Raw genomic sequence first — 15,511 nt, 5'->3', positions numbered from 1 at the left:
ACTATCAAACTTCAACAACAATATAACTCTTTTGTCTTCCTGCTAATACACGTTTAATTAATGTATATGTCTGTATGAATGTAGAATTTGATCCAAGACTTACTTTTACAACAATTGGTAGCAAAGTTATGAAGGAGCAGCAAACATTCATCCACATCAAAATTTTTAGCTTCTTCTACAAAAGGAACCTCTGAACTGTGTAGAAACCAAATGGTCTACATGGATTTAGAACAGTATGCTGTCATGTGCTCCAGAGGAGTGACTATCTTCTGTATCAATGTTATAGCATCCTATGTGGTGTTAGAGACATACTATTTGGTAAGATTCCCTGTGTTCCCTGAGATAACTACCATGTTGCTATCTCTGTTTTATAGAGGAACAAACTGAAAGCCAGAAAGGTTAAGTAGTTTGCTCAATTCTAACAAGAAAGAAGAGATAGAGCAAGTAGTTGCTTCCAAATGTCACACTTTTTAACACCGTGTTCTTTTCTCTAAGTCACGGTTCTATATCTTGGGACACAGGAAATAGAAAACAGGTTCCAGTAAATAACACAATCAAAAGAGAAGTTGTGTGGAAAAAAAGACACACACATTTGAAAACCTCAGGTGCCCAAGAGTGCCTTCTATTTTTTAGTGATCATGATGTAATCCTCTCGGTATAAATTCTAGTTCTTGCTTGATGTTAAGTTAAATGTTTATTAAGCACTAGAGTTCATGCCATACAGTGGGCTCAATCATTCTCAGCTATACCTTTTTGTTGTTATAAAATCTTGAGTTAAAAAACCTTTTCAGGTACTGTTAAGAAAGGCAATGTGAACAGGATGGGGCTGCCTGAAAATTATAGTCAAGATATATTTCTTAGAATTGATAAGAAGCACTTCTTAGCAAATGTAGACTTAACAAGTCTTATATCTAATAGGGTATATTGTACTACACAATCGAATCACTTTTAACTAGAAATCACTTGATTTTGAAACAAAAGTCACATGTTTACACCACACACACACGCGTATACATGCATAAACAAAGATATAATGAGCATGTCAGCTTAATTCCATATAGCCATAATTAAATGTTTGTTTTCAACCTTGTAAACAGCAAGATTCACAGTGACTTCTGTGGAAGAATGATTTTACCAAGACTGGAAAACTGGCAAAGCTTCTTCCTTTCCTCCAGCTGGCACCATTTCCCTTCTTTCTGGGATTCCCTGTTCACCCTCCTTGGAGAAGCACCTTCCATAATATACTGAGAGCAAAGATTGCAGTGCTCTTGTGAAAGCAGAATAAAAACTTGGAGATACTTACTGAGAACGCTAGAGCTGGGCCAGAGAGCTCCGTGAACGCTGAGTGCTGGCAACAGAGTAGGCCACTTCAAAGAGATAAAGCTGCATTAGTGCTTTTAAATTTGTCCTTGGGAATGCGCTCATCTGAAACCATGATTGCAGACAAATCAGATGAATGCTGCTTTCAGAACTAAATGAATGCTCCAAGAGGACAGCTCTGAGAGGAATACATTTGAAGATTCTGGAGAGTAATTTCGTGGAAAACAAATTGGGTGCACAGTTTATTTGGGGAAAAAATAAAAAGATTGGAATAGAAAAAGAAAAAAGAAGAAAATTATTTTAAAAGCTATTTGAATATGCCACAAATTATGCATATGTAAGATGTTTTATGCATGAGTTTGTTATCTGACAAAGAATTATTGGACACAGACATTTTATAGAAAGGGTGTTTTCCTAAATTGGGAATCTCTACCCAATAAACCTACAGAGTTCAAATATTATTTTCATTTCAGTCATAATTTATATATACAAAGATTACATAATTTTAACATTAGAGACAAATTAAAAACAAAAATCCAGCCAAATAAATTATAGGAATTTAGGATATATACCTTAAATGAGAACAAACAAATAATTATTTATCCTCCAAATAACATTTCCTGAGAGGGTTCTTTATTTTTCTTTAATGGTTTTATATATTTATTTGATACACAAGCACAAGCAGAGGTAGTGAGAGGGGGAGAAGCAGCCTCCCCATGGAGCAGGGAGCCAAACGTGGGGATCGATCCCAGGGCCCTGGGCTCATGACCTGAGCTGAAGGCAGACATTTAACTGCTTATCTGACTGAGGCACCCAGGTGCCCTCTTGAGTGAATTCTTTTTCCCCTTATATTTAGGCCCCGATGGATAGATATGTAGATGCTTAGATGACTATCTCCCACATTACCAATAAGACTCAGACAGTGGGGCTGCCAAGTGCTCTTTCATCCCAATGCAACTTGGAAGGAGGAACATAATCAAGGATGATCACTGGCAGAAGAGTAGGTCTGCATCATGAATGAAAATGCATTTTTCCTTTAATTTCTTTTCAAAGGAGAGGACCTGGCACTGGGCCTATAAAAATGAGACATAGTAGTCCCCCTTTATGTGCAAGGGATATGTTCCAAGACCACCTCCCAGAAGATACCTGATACCGCAGATAGTCCTAACACTATATATACTATGTTTTCCTTATATATGCATACCTATGATAAAGTTTAATTTATAAATTAGGCACAGCAAGAAGTTAACAATAATTATTAACAAAATTGGATAATTATAACAATATATTGTAATAAAAGTTATGTGAATGTTGTTTCTCTCTCTAAATATGTTATTGTAGTGTGCTCATCTTTTTCTTGTGATGATGTGAGATGATAAAATGCCTACGTGAGAAGATGGAGTAAGATGAATGGCATAGGCACTGTGACATAGTGTTAGGCTACTGTACCTTCTGACATATAGTCAGATGAGCATCTGAGAATCATCTGCTCCCAGATCGCAGTTGACCACTTGGATAACTGAAACCGCCAGATAAGGGGGCAGAGATTCCTGCATCCGTTCATGGAAAAGTCAAATTGTTCTAAGTCACAGAGCTCAAAAGAATTTTAGGTAAGGCTTGAAATTTTAAAAACAAACAATAAACTAATTTAGGATTTCTTAATTTTCCTCATTGACAGTGTTATTTTACCCTAAGGGTAAATTTGGGAGCCTACAGAGAACAAATGAGGCCCCTGGTTTCTTCAACAAAGTGCAAATTGATATTAATTCTCCTGGAGACCAAGAGAAAGGAGTTCAAATCAGTGCATAGGTTCTTGGCTTGCTTGGTATCTCTTGGAAGAAGGAGTATCTCACTGAAGACAGGGCCCCTCTGGGTAGCTTTTTACTGCTAGGAGAGTCAGGAGAAACAGTTTGTAAAGCTGTCGCTTCTTGGGGTGACTTATTAGAAGTTTCATTTCACTTAATAGTATGTAACTAGGAAATAAGAAGTGATAACCAGAAGCGGAATCTTTTATCCAAGATATGTACTTCCATATGTTAATATTGCCATGCTAATTTTGTTTAAAGATTTTATTTATTTATTCATGAGAGACACAAAGAGAGAGGCAGAGGCATAGGCGAAGGGAGAAGAGGCTTCCTGTGGGGAGACCGATTCAGGACTTGATCCCAGGACCCCAGGATCACAACCTAAGCCACAAATGACGTTCAACCACTGAGCCACTCAGGTGCCCCACCATACGAAATTTTTGAGGGAAATTGTTTTGAGGGCCTCCTGATTTGACAAATATTTGACAAATATTTCAAACACTCCTTAAAAATCAGTCCTCCCTTCCCAGTGTTTTAATCCAATGGAGCAAAATAAGTAAATATAATAGAGAAGTGAATATTACAGAAGAGTGCATATAACTAAAATGTCTTTGGCTCCAATTCATATCACTGGATGAATCCCAAATCCTCAAATCTTCTTCTTCTCCTGTTAGAATTCTTAGAGACTTATATCTTCTCTTTGGCAATTTTTAACTTTCTTTGGATGGATTATTGGTCATTCCGTTGTGTGGTAACACGTTTAGTTAGTATTCTTCTTTCAACACCTAACACTTGTCTTCATTGACATCAATCTTGCTTTTCACAACTGCAGGCGCTGCCTCAGGCTTACTGGATTCCCATATGGAGAGCCACGATCAGTTTTTTTTTGTTATGTGACTTTTCTCTTGGATCTTGAGGAAAGAGTCTTAGGACTATGTCAGAGAATATTCTAGTGGTTTCACCCATTGTTAGAGCCAAAAGCATTGGGTCCTGAATCATCCCCAGATTCCAGACAGGTGCCAGATGTTGCTTCCCTAGAGGCATAGACCCTACACACTCCCGGCAGTGTTCCTCTATTTAATGTTGTAGCGTCTCTCCATGCCCTCTTTGCTCAAAACCAGATGAGAATTTCACTGTAGGTTTCAAAAATTCTCACTAGGAGCTCACTGAATTCTTATTCGCAGAGGACAAGTAGACATAAATCAGCCTTTTAACCAGGCTACACAGAAGTAATATTTCAGTTTTGATAATTGGTAGACCCATTTAAGAATTGTAGGTTGGTGTGAGGATACTAAATCCAATTCTTTTCTTCTATTAGCTGATTTTTTTTTTTTCAGTTTTCCTATGCTGAACTATGAGGAGTCTTTACAGAAACTAAGGACTGGTATTTTTAAGAACATTTTCTTAAATGTCAATATCTTGCAGAACAGTATGTGTTTACCTTTTATGTACCTTTATTTTTATCTATGATAAGTTAAGATTCATCCAGTAAAGAAAACATCTATAAGTAAAATTTTTAAATGACATTTTTGGCCATTTATATTCTGAAATTAAATTTAATGAACTGATGCATTAGGTGGTTATTTCAAAGTGTACAGATAATTGATGTGTATTAAGAATTAAGTGTGTGGGTTCTGATCAGCAGCAGCAGGCAGGGACTCTGAGGACACTATTACAATATCTCTACTTGAGGCTGCCTGCTGTTCCATCTAAAATGAATATGTAATAATAGATTGTACCCAAAATGGTATATTAATTTCTTCAGGGAAAAAGATTTTTATTATTAACTGGTTCAGGACCATTTCCACGATGTCTTTGTAATTCCCACAAGGGCCAGCTTAATACAAAGGAGGCAAATGTAAGATATTGGAGTTGATTTTATTTTACTAGATCCATATACAGTAGCTCAAGAAAATTAAGGCTGAGTTCTATGATGTGTCACATTAAGCTTGAAGGATAAACTCTTGGCGAGGTTATTACTAGACTTATCACCAAAAAAATATTATTTGGGATATAAACATAATAATACGCTGATATTACAGAAAAGAAACAGATTATTTTCTTTATTTCAATTAATTTAACAGTTGTAATCACTCACCATCAATAGACAACTGTTGACAAAATTATTGTATTTGCTTTTTTCTTTTTATTTACTTTAATAAAAATGGTACATATTTTAAATATACAACATGATGATGATATACACATATATAGTGAAATGATTACTGTATTGAAGCTAATTAACATATCATCTCCTCTCATAGTGATCTTTGTGTATGTGATAAGAGCACCTCTCATATTTCCAATATTCAGTATTGTATTATTAGCTATGATCATGTTGTACATGTGGCCTCTACACTTATTTGTCCTACATAATTGCAACTTTGTAGCCTTTGACCTGCATCTCTTCCCCCCACACCCTGTAACCACCGTTCTACTCTCTACTTCTATGAGTTCAATCTTTTTTCTTTTTTCTTCTTCTTTTTTTTAGAATCCACATATAAGTGAGATCATACATTTCTTCATCTGGCTTAATTCACTTAGCATAATATATTTAAGGTTTATCCATGTTGTCACAAAGGGCAGGATTTCCTTCTTTTTAAAGTTGAATACAATTCTTTTTCTTTTTTTTTTTTCAAGATTTTATTTATTTATTCATGAGAGACACACAGAGAGAGGTAGAGACACAGGCAGAGGGAGAAGCAGGCTCCATGCAGGAAGCCTGATGTGGCACTCGATCCCGGGACTCAGGGATCATGCCTTGAGCGAAAGGCAGACAGATGCTCAACCGCTGAGCCACCCAGGTGTCTCAAAGTTGAAGAAAATTCTATGGTATGTTGTTGTGACTTTGTTAGGTGAACATTAAAGTAGAGCCCTGAGGTATTAGTGATAAGCCAGGGTTCAACAAGGACTGGAATCAAAACAGGACTGGAATTGCTCACAAATCTTGGAGGAGGTGCCCAGCACACCTTGGGGAGTTGGTAGGGCAAGGCAGGGTGCAAGCTGAGAAAGCATGGCAGGACCAGGAGCACATGTTTTTTATTAGTGCAACTTGATTAAAAAGTGGGCAAAGGACCTATAGACGTTTTTTCAAAGAAAACATATGAATGACCAACAGGTAGGTAAATGAAAAGTATATGAAACAATCACTCAGCATCACTAATTATCTGAAAATGCAAGTCCAAATCACAATGTGATATCACCTCACACCTGTTAAAATGACCCTTAACAAAAAGTCAAAAGATAACAAGTGTTGGCAAGAATGTGGAAAAAAGGGAATCCTTATGCACTATTGTGTAATCAGTGTGTAATTGGGATTGTATGTGATTGTATGTAATTGGAATGCAAATTGGTATACATATTTTCAAAAATTAAAAATAGAACTGCCATACAATCCAGCAATCTCACATCTAAACTTTTCTTATTTAATGGAAATTTAAAACATTAGAGAGAAGGGCAATTTCAGACTGTAGAGTTTTGGATACTGAATACCAACTATCTGGCTGGATTTGGTTCTAACCCAACACTAGATGGTACCTATGTGAGTATCTGGCTTCCAGGTCAACTAAATAATAAAAAGATGATGTGGACCACTTTAAAGCAGAAAAACATAATTTTAAATGTAAGTGATTTGGCCAAGTTAACACAATTTTGAGCAGCAAAGTACAGGTTTCCTAACTCCTAAGACAATATTCTTTCCACTTCGTTACACAAATAGAGAGAGCATTTCTCTCATCTGAATCAAGCCATGCAAGAAAAGAATTGGCTCCATTACCATTAATATTAGGATGGTTCCAAAACTCTCTCTTCCCTCTTTATCTCTCTTTCTGTCTCTCTCTCTCTCACACACACACACTTGCATAAAACCATAAACTGAAAATAGAAGACTTTAAGAAAGGGTGTCCTTTTTTCCTTGAATTATCCATGTAATTCTCTTGCTTTTCTCCTTGTCACAGTCAATGTGTCTTGCAAATCAATTAACTGTCTTAGTTTTCTTACTCTCCTTAGTCCCCTCTTCCCATTTGATAGTCTTATGAAAATCCAATCTTTTCAAGATAATACATTAGATAATCCTTTGAGGCATCCTGTCATTTGAAGCACATTTTTTTCTTTGTCAATTATTGTCAACTTTAGGTGCTGTTACCTATTTTTCACACAGCAGGAGATGTCCTTAGCTAACCTAGGCTATGTACAACTAGATAAGACACAGAGCAGTACTGGTGCTGAATAGCCAATTTCCTTCCCCTGTTGTGTTCATGATCCTTATAGAATTATATAGTAGTGAATCCTCTAAGTTCTGTTTGGCTATGTGAATTCTAGTTGCCCAAGTATTTAATGCGCTATTACCATCGAGTGAAATCTAGAGATTTAAAGCATTGTTTACCACTTTCCCATCTCATCAAATAATTGAAAAGGACACAATTCCTCATTTAAAATAAAGTACACAGCAGTAATAGGAATTATATTTGTTTCCTAGGTAACAACTATTCATTCTGGATCAACTTCAGACATGGGTTTCCTTTATAAAATGATAGATTTTAATAGGCAGAACAATAAATATGATGCACTTTGGCATCACAGTCTCAGGAAGAATATATGGTAAGCTGTGGGAAGTGAATTTTTCAGTAGTTTTCTAATTATTCATTTACAGAAGAAAAGCACCATACCCTTTATGTAAGTTATTTATTTTTTCTCTTTAACTTTAATCAGACCTGAATCACTGCCAATGGCTTTATCCATGACCACATTCTGACATTATGGTGTTCATTTCATGTATTACTTTCTTCTCTCTCTCTCTTTTTTTTATTTTTTGACAAACCCAGAAAATTAAAATCATTGTCAATAATCCAGACCCACATTGTAATCATAGTTTTTTAGACATAAAGTGTTTCTTCAGTTTGCCTTTTTGAGCTTTGAACATTCCAAGCCCTTACCTCTGGGATATATTTGAGGGCCTTTATTATACTAGAATAAATTATCCAGACCCCCTTGTGTTCCATTATAACTTGTATATTTTACTTGCAAGAACAGCATTAATCCAAAATAATTTGACTGATACAGTCCCTAGAAACTATCTTCCCTTCTTTAGGGATATAATTCATTCTCTAGAAGAGAAATTTTGGATTACAAATAACAATTATGGTAAAAGCTAGAAATAAGGAGAAAATGTAAAGAAATATGCTCAGGATGAGAAAGGAGGAGGTATATTCAAGACATCATAAACCATTATTCACATAGTTTGTTCTCTTTTTGTAACACTCTAAAATAACAACAAAAAAGAAATAGCAAAATAAAGGAAATCTACAAGTTTTGTTGCATCTTTCACTTCACTCTTATTGCAGAATAAAATGTGCATTTTAATAACTGAACTTTTAGTTAATGTCTACAGTCTTGGTTTTAAAAATCTCATCCTCTAGTGGGGATGAGATTTGTTTTTATCAATTGTCAAGGTTCTATATTACATCAAACAAAGGTGCTTAAAGCAAGATTCAACGTGGTCAAAAAACCCCACATATTTCTTACAGAGAAACATGAAGAGACAATAAACTGTTGTCCACTCTGAAATCATTTACATTCTAAATTAAGTTTTCCAAGGAAGTCAGGAGCAGGTCATTGAGTCTCATAACAGGCCAGAGGGTAAGGGATTCACAATTTCCACTTCAAAAGTTCCATCAGGACTAAAATGAGTAAATCTGAGGAATGTTCCAGCTCAAACTGAAATCCAGGAAATTCAGTCCAGCAGGGCTTCCTGAGCCAAGGCTTAGTCACCAAAAAAGTCAACTTCATGGGAATCCAAAAGCTAGCTTGGGCCCACCTTCTATAATGGGGCAGAGAAAGGCTCAGACCTGGGTGGATCTATTATGTCTCTATCCAGGGAAATTTGGTTCAGTAGTAGGGTGAGGTCAGGGTTGGGCAAACAGGATCCTATGTATTATCATTAATAACAGGGTTTTGTAATCATAGCAGCATTAAAAAGAGGCATGAATGAACCTGCAAGGTAGGGAGAAAGGCACATAAAGTAAAATATGGCAGATAAAATAGGTGATTCTTTCAGAGGTCAACATTACATGCCCATGTCTTGCCTTCTGCCTTGACTTGACCGAACTTTAGTCAGAATTCTCCTTTCCCCAAGGCTCCAAAACTCTAGTTGGCCCCCAAGTCTGAGCAAGCACTAGAATGCAGAACATCTCCCTTTAAGAGCTCATCTTGAGAATCAGGCTGACCACAGCCAGAAATATTTCCCAACAGACATCCTCTGTCACGTTATTACTTGCCCAGTTCCTGCTAGCCTCTTTAAGAACTAATCCCAATGACTCCCCTCTATAAAAGAAAAGCTTTTTTTTCCTTTTCTTTAAAACCATTTTGTTGAGAGTGTGGCTAACATATGCTGATTTTTGAGACCCTTGAAGATCTCAAGATTGCAAGAGACTATTGCAGTAGTCTCTTTGAATAAAATCTTTCCTTATGTAAGTACAGAATTGTTTTTATCTGACATCCTAAAGATGGGAAATGGGTTCTCTTGGTTAGGAAACAACCCATTTCTAACTGAGTAGCTCTGGCTCTTTCTCTTAACATCTATGCCTAGTCCATTGTCTCTGTTTTTCTAATGTTGAAGGCTGAATTCTCTTTCACCTTTTAGTGTCAATCATTCTTTTTATGTATTATTACTTTTTTTGGCTGGTTTGTCTTTCTTGTCATTTATATTCCATTTGGAGAATCTCCAAGGGTATCAGGATCCAAGCCTTCTTTGGGTTCTGATCATCCTCTGGGATGACAAGATTAAGCTACTGAGGACTTGAGCTTTGTTACAGAAATTTGAAGGTAGACAAAGCAATTCAGGGAAAGAAGCACAGAAGCAGTCCTCTGCATTTTTGTGTGGTATGAGGCTGGAAATGTCACTTAATCCCTTTAAAATGGCCATAAGATAGGAATAACAATGTCTATATATTGAGTTTTATGCAGATTAAATGAGGGAAAATTAGTATCATACCTACCATATGCTTAGTACTAAGAAATGTTCAAGTAGTGGTAGATTATTTTCTCCTAGTCATCAAGTCCTTTTGACTCAATGTCTTAAAGATCACTCTAAATAGTCCTTTTCTCTCCATTTCCCTTGTCACCGTCTTACTTCTCCCCTCTACTAGTCTTACTTCTCTATGCTCTTTTGAGAACATATCATATTAGTTGTCTTTTTACCTCAGGGCCTGTATCAGAGGAATCACCCAACAAGCGCTTTTTGAATGAAATTGTATGCTTGCTTATAACCTAAAACCTGAGAGCAGAGGTTAATCTTTCCAGGTACCAAACAGGTTTTTCTGGAGTTCCTTTGGTTTCCTTACAGATCTACCACAAATGCATTTTGAAGAGAGTTACATTAGAAGTCCTCGAAAGCCCATTTCCAGGCTAACTTTCTCTAATACTTTGGGAAAAAAATGTGCTAATTTGTGACAATGTTCTGTATTTTCTTAGTCCTAAGCATTTACACAATGGTTTGTGTTATGTGACGCCAAACAGCCAGATGAAAAAGTGAGAAACTCTGTCATGCATCCAGATATTTTAGTTAGTTGATGCCAAACATCTGGATGTTTAGAAACACTGACTGAATCTTTCACTTTTCACCTGGGTGTTTGGCATTGTATAGACAGAGCAAATGGCAAGCAGATATCTTGGCAGAGCATACACCGAGACATATGGATGTGGGTGGTAGTGTCTTAGCATTCAAGCTGTTTGCCACAGAAGGAGAAGTTCATGATGGCATTTTGATCAAGATGATATATTCTGTCATTGAAGGGACTTTTCCTCCAACAGAGGCTCTTAGTCATGTTTTAGATTATAACAATTATTTGGCATCCTATGGTATATTCTTGTGGTCCTAGATGCTGGGTCCAATTAAACTGCTCTAGAAAAAGATCTGTCCAAGATGCTGAGAAGCAGGAGGAACTCACTACTCTCACTTAATCCATTTTGCTGAGTGACTTGTTCTTATCTTGTTTCTATTTTCTAGGAAATGTGTTTTGACCTTGCCTGCAGTTTTACTATAACTAAATCTCTATAATTATTTCATTAACTCTGTTAGTCTTTGCCTTATCGACTGATTTCTAATCATTGGATTCCTGCTTCTTCCCTAGATTCTCATGGTTTTAAAAAAAGTTCCCAAGCCCTGTGGCTTTTCTTTCCCTCTGTATGCTACACATCTATTTTTATCTCTGCCTATGTCCTGTTATTTGTGCCTTTGTGATCACCTCAGACATCCTACTTTAAATATTGTATTAGTCAGGACATGCTAAATGCTGCTGCTATAATAAATAACTTCACAATATCTGTGGGTTAAAACAAAGTTTTCTTATTTGCAGTGTCTATTATGAATATAGAAAATTCTCTAGGGCAGCTTTCTTTCTTTCATATTAATAGCTCTGCTATACAAATGCATGCTTCCAAGATCACTACAGCAGAATCAGAATAGGGTGGAAGGTCAAGTATCAGCAAGTAAACACTAATATTTCACTTCAGCTAATATTTCACTGGCCTCATTTATGGCTTACTTCCAAGACATAGAAAGCTGGAAAGAGGTTTTCTCTCGGGATTTCAATAAAAACTAGCCAGACTAACATCAAAATCATAACTTTTTTTAAGCCATTGGAGAGCTGATGTTGCACAGCAACTAACTGATCCCAAATCTGAGGAGAAATTGTGCAAGGACACACTAAGCTAGGGTAGAAACAGCTGAAAACTGCTAAGAGTCCAGCTATAATAACTGACCAATTAATAAAAGTAAAATTCAAGCTGACAGGGCAGTGTCAAACCCTGGAATCCAGAGACAATGGGGGAATCTGCATCTTCCTACAAGGTCTTCCTTCATAAAACCCCTGAAGCACTTATAGTGAAGACTGGAAAGAGACATAAGAAGCACAGACCCAGACTGGGGAAAGGAAATAGCAGCTGTGAAAGAAGGAAACAAACCCTGACTGGATGCTTTTTCCATATTTCTACTATGGAAGAAAAGCCTTAATATGTCAGGTAATGGCAACTAGAGCTACTGCTTAGACATTGGTCAAAAGTTAGAGCTGTGATAGATGTCAACCACAAGAAAAAGTCCGAAAAGACCAAAAATACAGGGAAGCTAAATAACATGCTGTCAAGCAATGAACGTGTCAACCAGGAAACAAAAGAAGAAATAAAAAAGTACATGGAAACAAATTAAAATAAAAACACAACAGTTCAAAACCTCTGGGATGCAGCAAAAGCAGCCTTAAGAGGAAAGTTTATGGCAATACAGGTCTACCTCAAGAAGCAGAAGAATCACAAATAAACAATCTAGTGTTACACTTAAAGGTGCTAGAGAAAGAACAACAAACAAAACTTACAACCAGCAGAAAGAAGGAAATGATAAAGATTAGAGCAGAAATAAATGATATAGAATCTAAAAAACACCAATAGAATAGATCAGTGAATCCAGGTGCTGGTTCTTTGAAAAAAATCAATAAAATTGATTAAAACTCTAGCCAGATTTATCAAGGAAAAAAGAGAGAAGACTAAAATAAATAAAATCACCAATGAGAGAGGAGAAATAACAACCAACACCACAGAAATACAATCATAAGAGATTGGGAAAAACTATATGCCAACAAATTGGACAACCTGGAAGAAATGAATAAGTTCCTGGAAACATATAAATTACCAAAACTGAAACAGGAAGAAACAGAAAATATGAACAGACTTATAATCAGCTAAGAAATTGAATCAGTAATAAAAAAACTACCAACTAACAAAAATTCAGGACTGGATGGCTTCACAGGTAAATTCTACCAAATAGTTAAAGAAGAGTTAACACTTATTCTTCTCAAACTATTCAAAAAAAAAAAAAATAGAAAAGGAAGGAAAACTTCCAAATTCATTCTATGAAGCCAGTATCCCCCTGATACCAAAAGCAGATAGACACACCAAAAAGGAGAGCTACAGGCCAATATCCCTCATGAACATAGATAAAAAAATTTTCAAGAAAATACTAGCAAACCAAATCCAACAATACATTAAAAAAATCGTTCACTATGATCAAGTGGAATTTTTTTTTCCTGGTGGCAAGGGTGGTTCAATATTTGCAAATAAATCAACATGATATGTAACATCAACAAGAGAAAGTATAAGAACTATGTGATAATTTCAATAGATGCAGAAAAAGCATTTGATGAAGTACAATATCCATTCATGTTAAAAAACGCTCAACTAAGTAGGTCTGGAGGGAATAATCCTCAACATAATAAAGGGTATATGTGAAAAACCCACAGCTAACATGATCCTTAATGGGGAAAAAGGGCTTTTCTCCCTAAGGTCAGGAATAAGGTAAAGATATACACTCTCAAGACTTTTATCCAACATAGTGCTAAAGGTCTTAGCTACAGCAGTCAGACAACAAAAAGAAATAAAAAGCATCCAAATAGTAAGGAACAAGTAAAATTTTTCACTATTTGCAGATGGCATGATACTACATTTAGAAAACCTGAAAGAGGGCAGCCCAGGTGGCTCAGCAGTTTAGTGCCACCTTCAGCCCAGGGCATGATCCTGGAGACCTGGGATCAAGTCCCACATCAGGCTTCCTGGATGGAGCCTGCTTCTCCCTCTGCCTCTCTCTCTCTCTCTCTTTCTGTGTCTCTCATGAATAATAAATAAATAAAATATTAAAAAAAACCCTGAAAGACTCCACAAAAAACTATTAGAATTGATACAAGACAAATGACATATCCAATAAAGGGTTAGTATACGAAATACATAAAGAACTAATACAACTCAACACCCAAAAAACCAACAATCCAATTTAAAAATGGGCAGAAGACATGGAAAGACATTTCTCCAAAGAAGGCATACAGACAGCCAACAGACACATGAAAAGATGCTACTCATCACTTATTATCAGAGAAATGCAAATCAAAACTACAATGAGATATCACCTTACAACTATCAGAATGGCTAAAATGAACAACACAAGAAACAAAAGGTGTTTGCGAGGGTGTGGAGAAAAAGGAACATTTGTGCACTGTTGGGGGGAATGCAAACTGGTGAAGGCACTGTGGAAAACAGTGGAGGTTCCTCAAGAAGTTAAAAATAGAACTACCTTATAACCTCAAAAAACTTATAACCTAGCAATTGCAGTACTGGGTATTTACCCAAAGAATACAGAAATACTAATTCAAAGGGATACATGTACCCCTATGTTTATAGCAGCATTATTTGTAATAGCCAAGATACTGAAGCAGCCCATGTGTCCACTGATTGGTGAATGGATAAAGAAGATGTGGTATATACACAATGAGATATTATTCAACCATAAAAAAATTGAATCTTTCCATTTCCAATGACATACATGGAGCTCGAGAGTGTGATGCTAAGTGAAATAAGTCAGATGAAGACAAGTACCTATGATTTCACTTATATGTGGAATTTAAGAAACAAAACAGACAAGCAAAGGAGGGAAAAAGAGAGAGATAAATCAAGAAACACTTTTAACTATAGTGAACAAACCTGTGGTTACCAGAAGGAAGGCCGTGGTAAGATGGGCTAAATAGGTGATGGGATTAAGGAGCATATTTGTCGTGATGAGAACAGGTTGATGTATAGAAGTGTTGAATCACTATATTGTTCACCTGAAACTAATATAACACTGTATGTTAACTAACTGGAATTAAAATTAAAACTCAAAAAAACAAAACAAAACAAAACCTTACAGCTGGGAAAGACAGAGGAGAACTTTGCTTTTGGGAAGGGCAGGATTATAAGTGGATCCCATAAATAAAGACAGGGCATAGGCAGTAGAACCAAGAAGTCCACACCCTAAGACTAAGATTTATTTAAAATAACAAAGAGTACTCATCCTCTGTAATTCTCAACACCAATTTAATACATTTGAATAACAAGTAAAAGCAGAGAATATTGCTGAAAGAGAATAAGGAAAGGACCAACATTATGTTAGAAGAACTTCTCTGAAGCAGAATGTGAAAAGACCTAAACACCATAATCAAATACTTATTGTGCTTGTTAAACAAGCCCATCATAAATACACGATACCTCTTTAGGAACCTGAAGCCCATATTGCACTGAGGGTACCACAGCTACAATTATTCTCAAATCCAGCATGAATGCTAACCACATTAATTCAGTCTCCTTGGAGAAAGACCTAGCAGAAGGAAAGATGTACTCAGGTATAGAATATATTTGTTGCAGATCAACTATCTTACATAAGATGTCTCACTGTCAATTGAAAAAAAATATGTAGGAGACATAAATAGATAGAAAAAAAGAAAACCCAATTAGAAGAGACTTAAGTGATCATTAGGACCAGATCCAGATATGGCATAGATATTGAAACTACATGACTGGGAACGTACATTACT

The sequence above is a fragment of the Canis lupus genome, chromosome 1 (assembly GCF_003254725.2).
Source record: "Canis lupus dingo isolate Sandy chromosome 1, ASM325472v2, whole genome shotgun sequence".
In the NCBI taxonomy this organism is placed as follows: domain Eukaryota; kingdom Metazoa; phylum Chordata; class Mammalia; order Carnivora; family Canidae; genus Canis; species Canis lupus.
The sequence above is the reverse complement of the archived record's forward strand: the minus strand, read 5'-3'. Positions refer to the sequence as shown.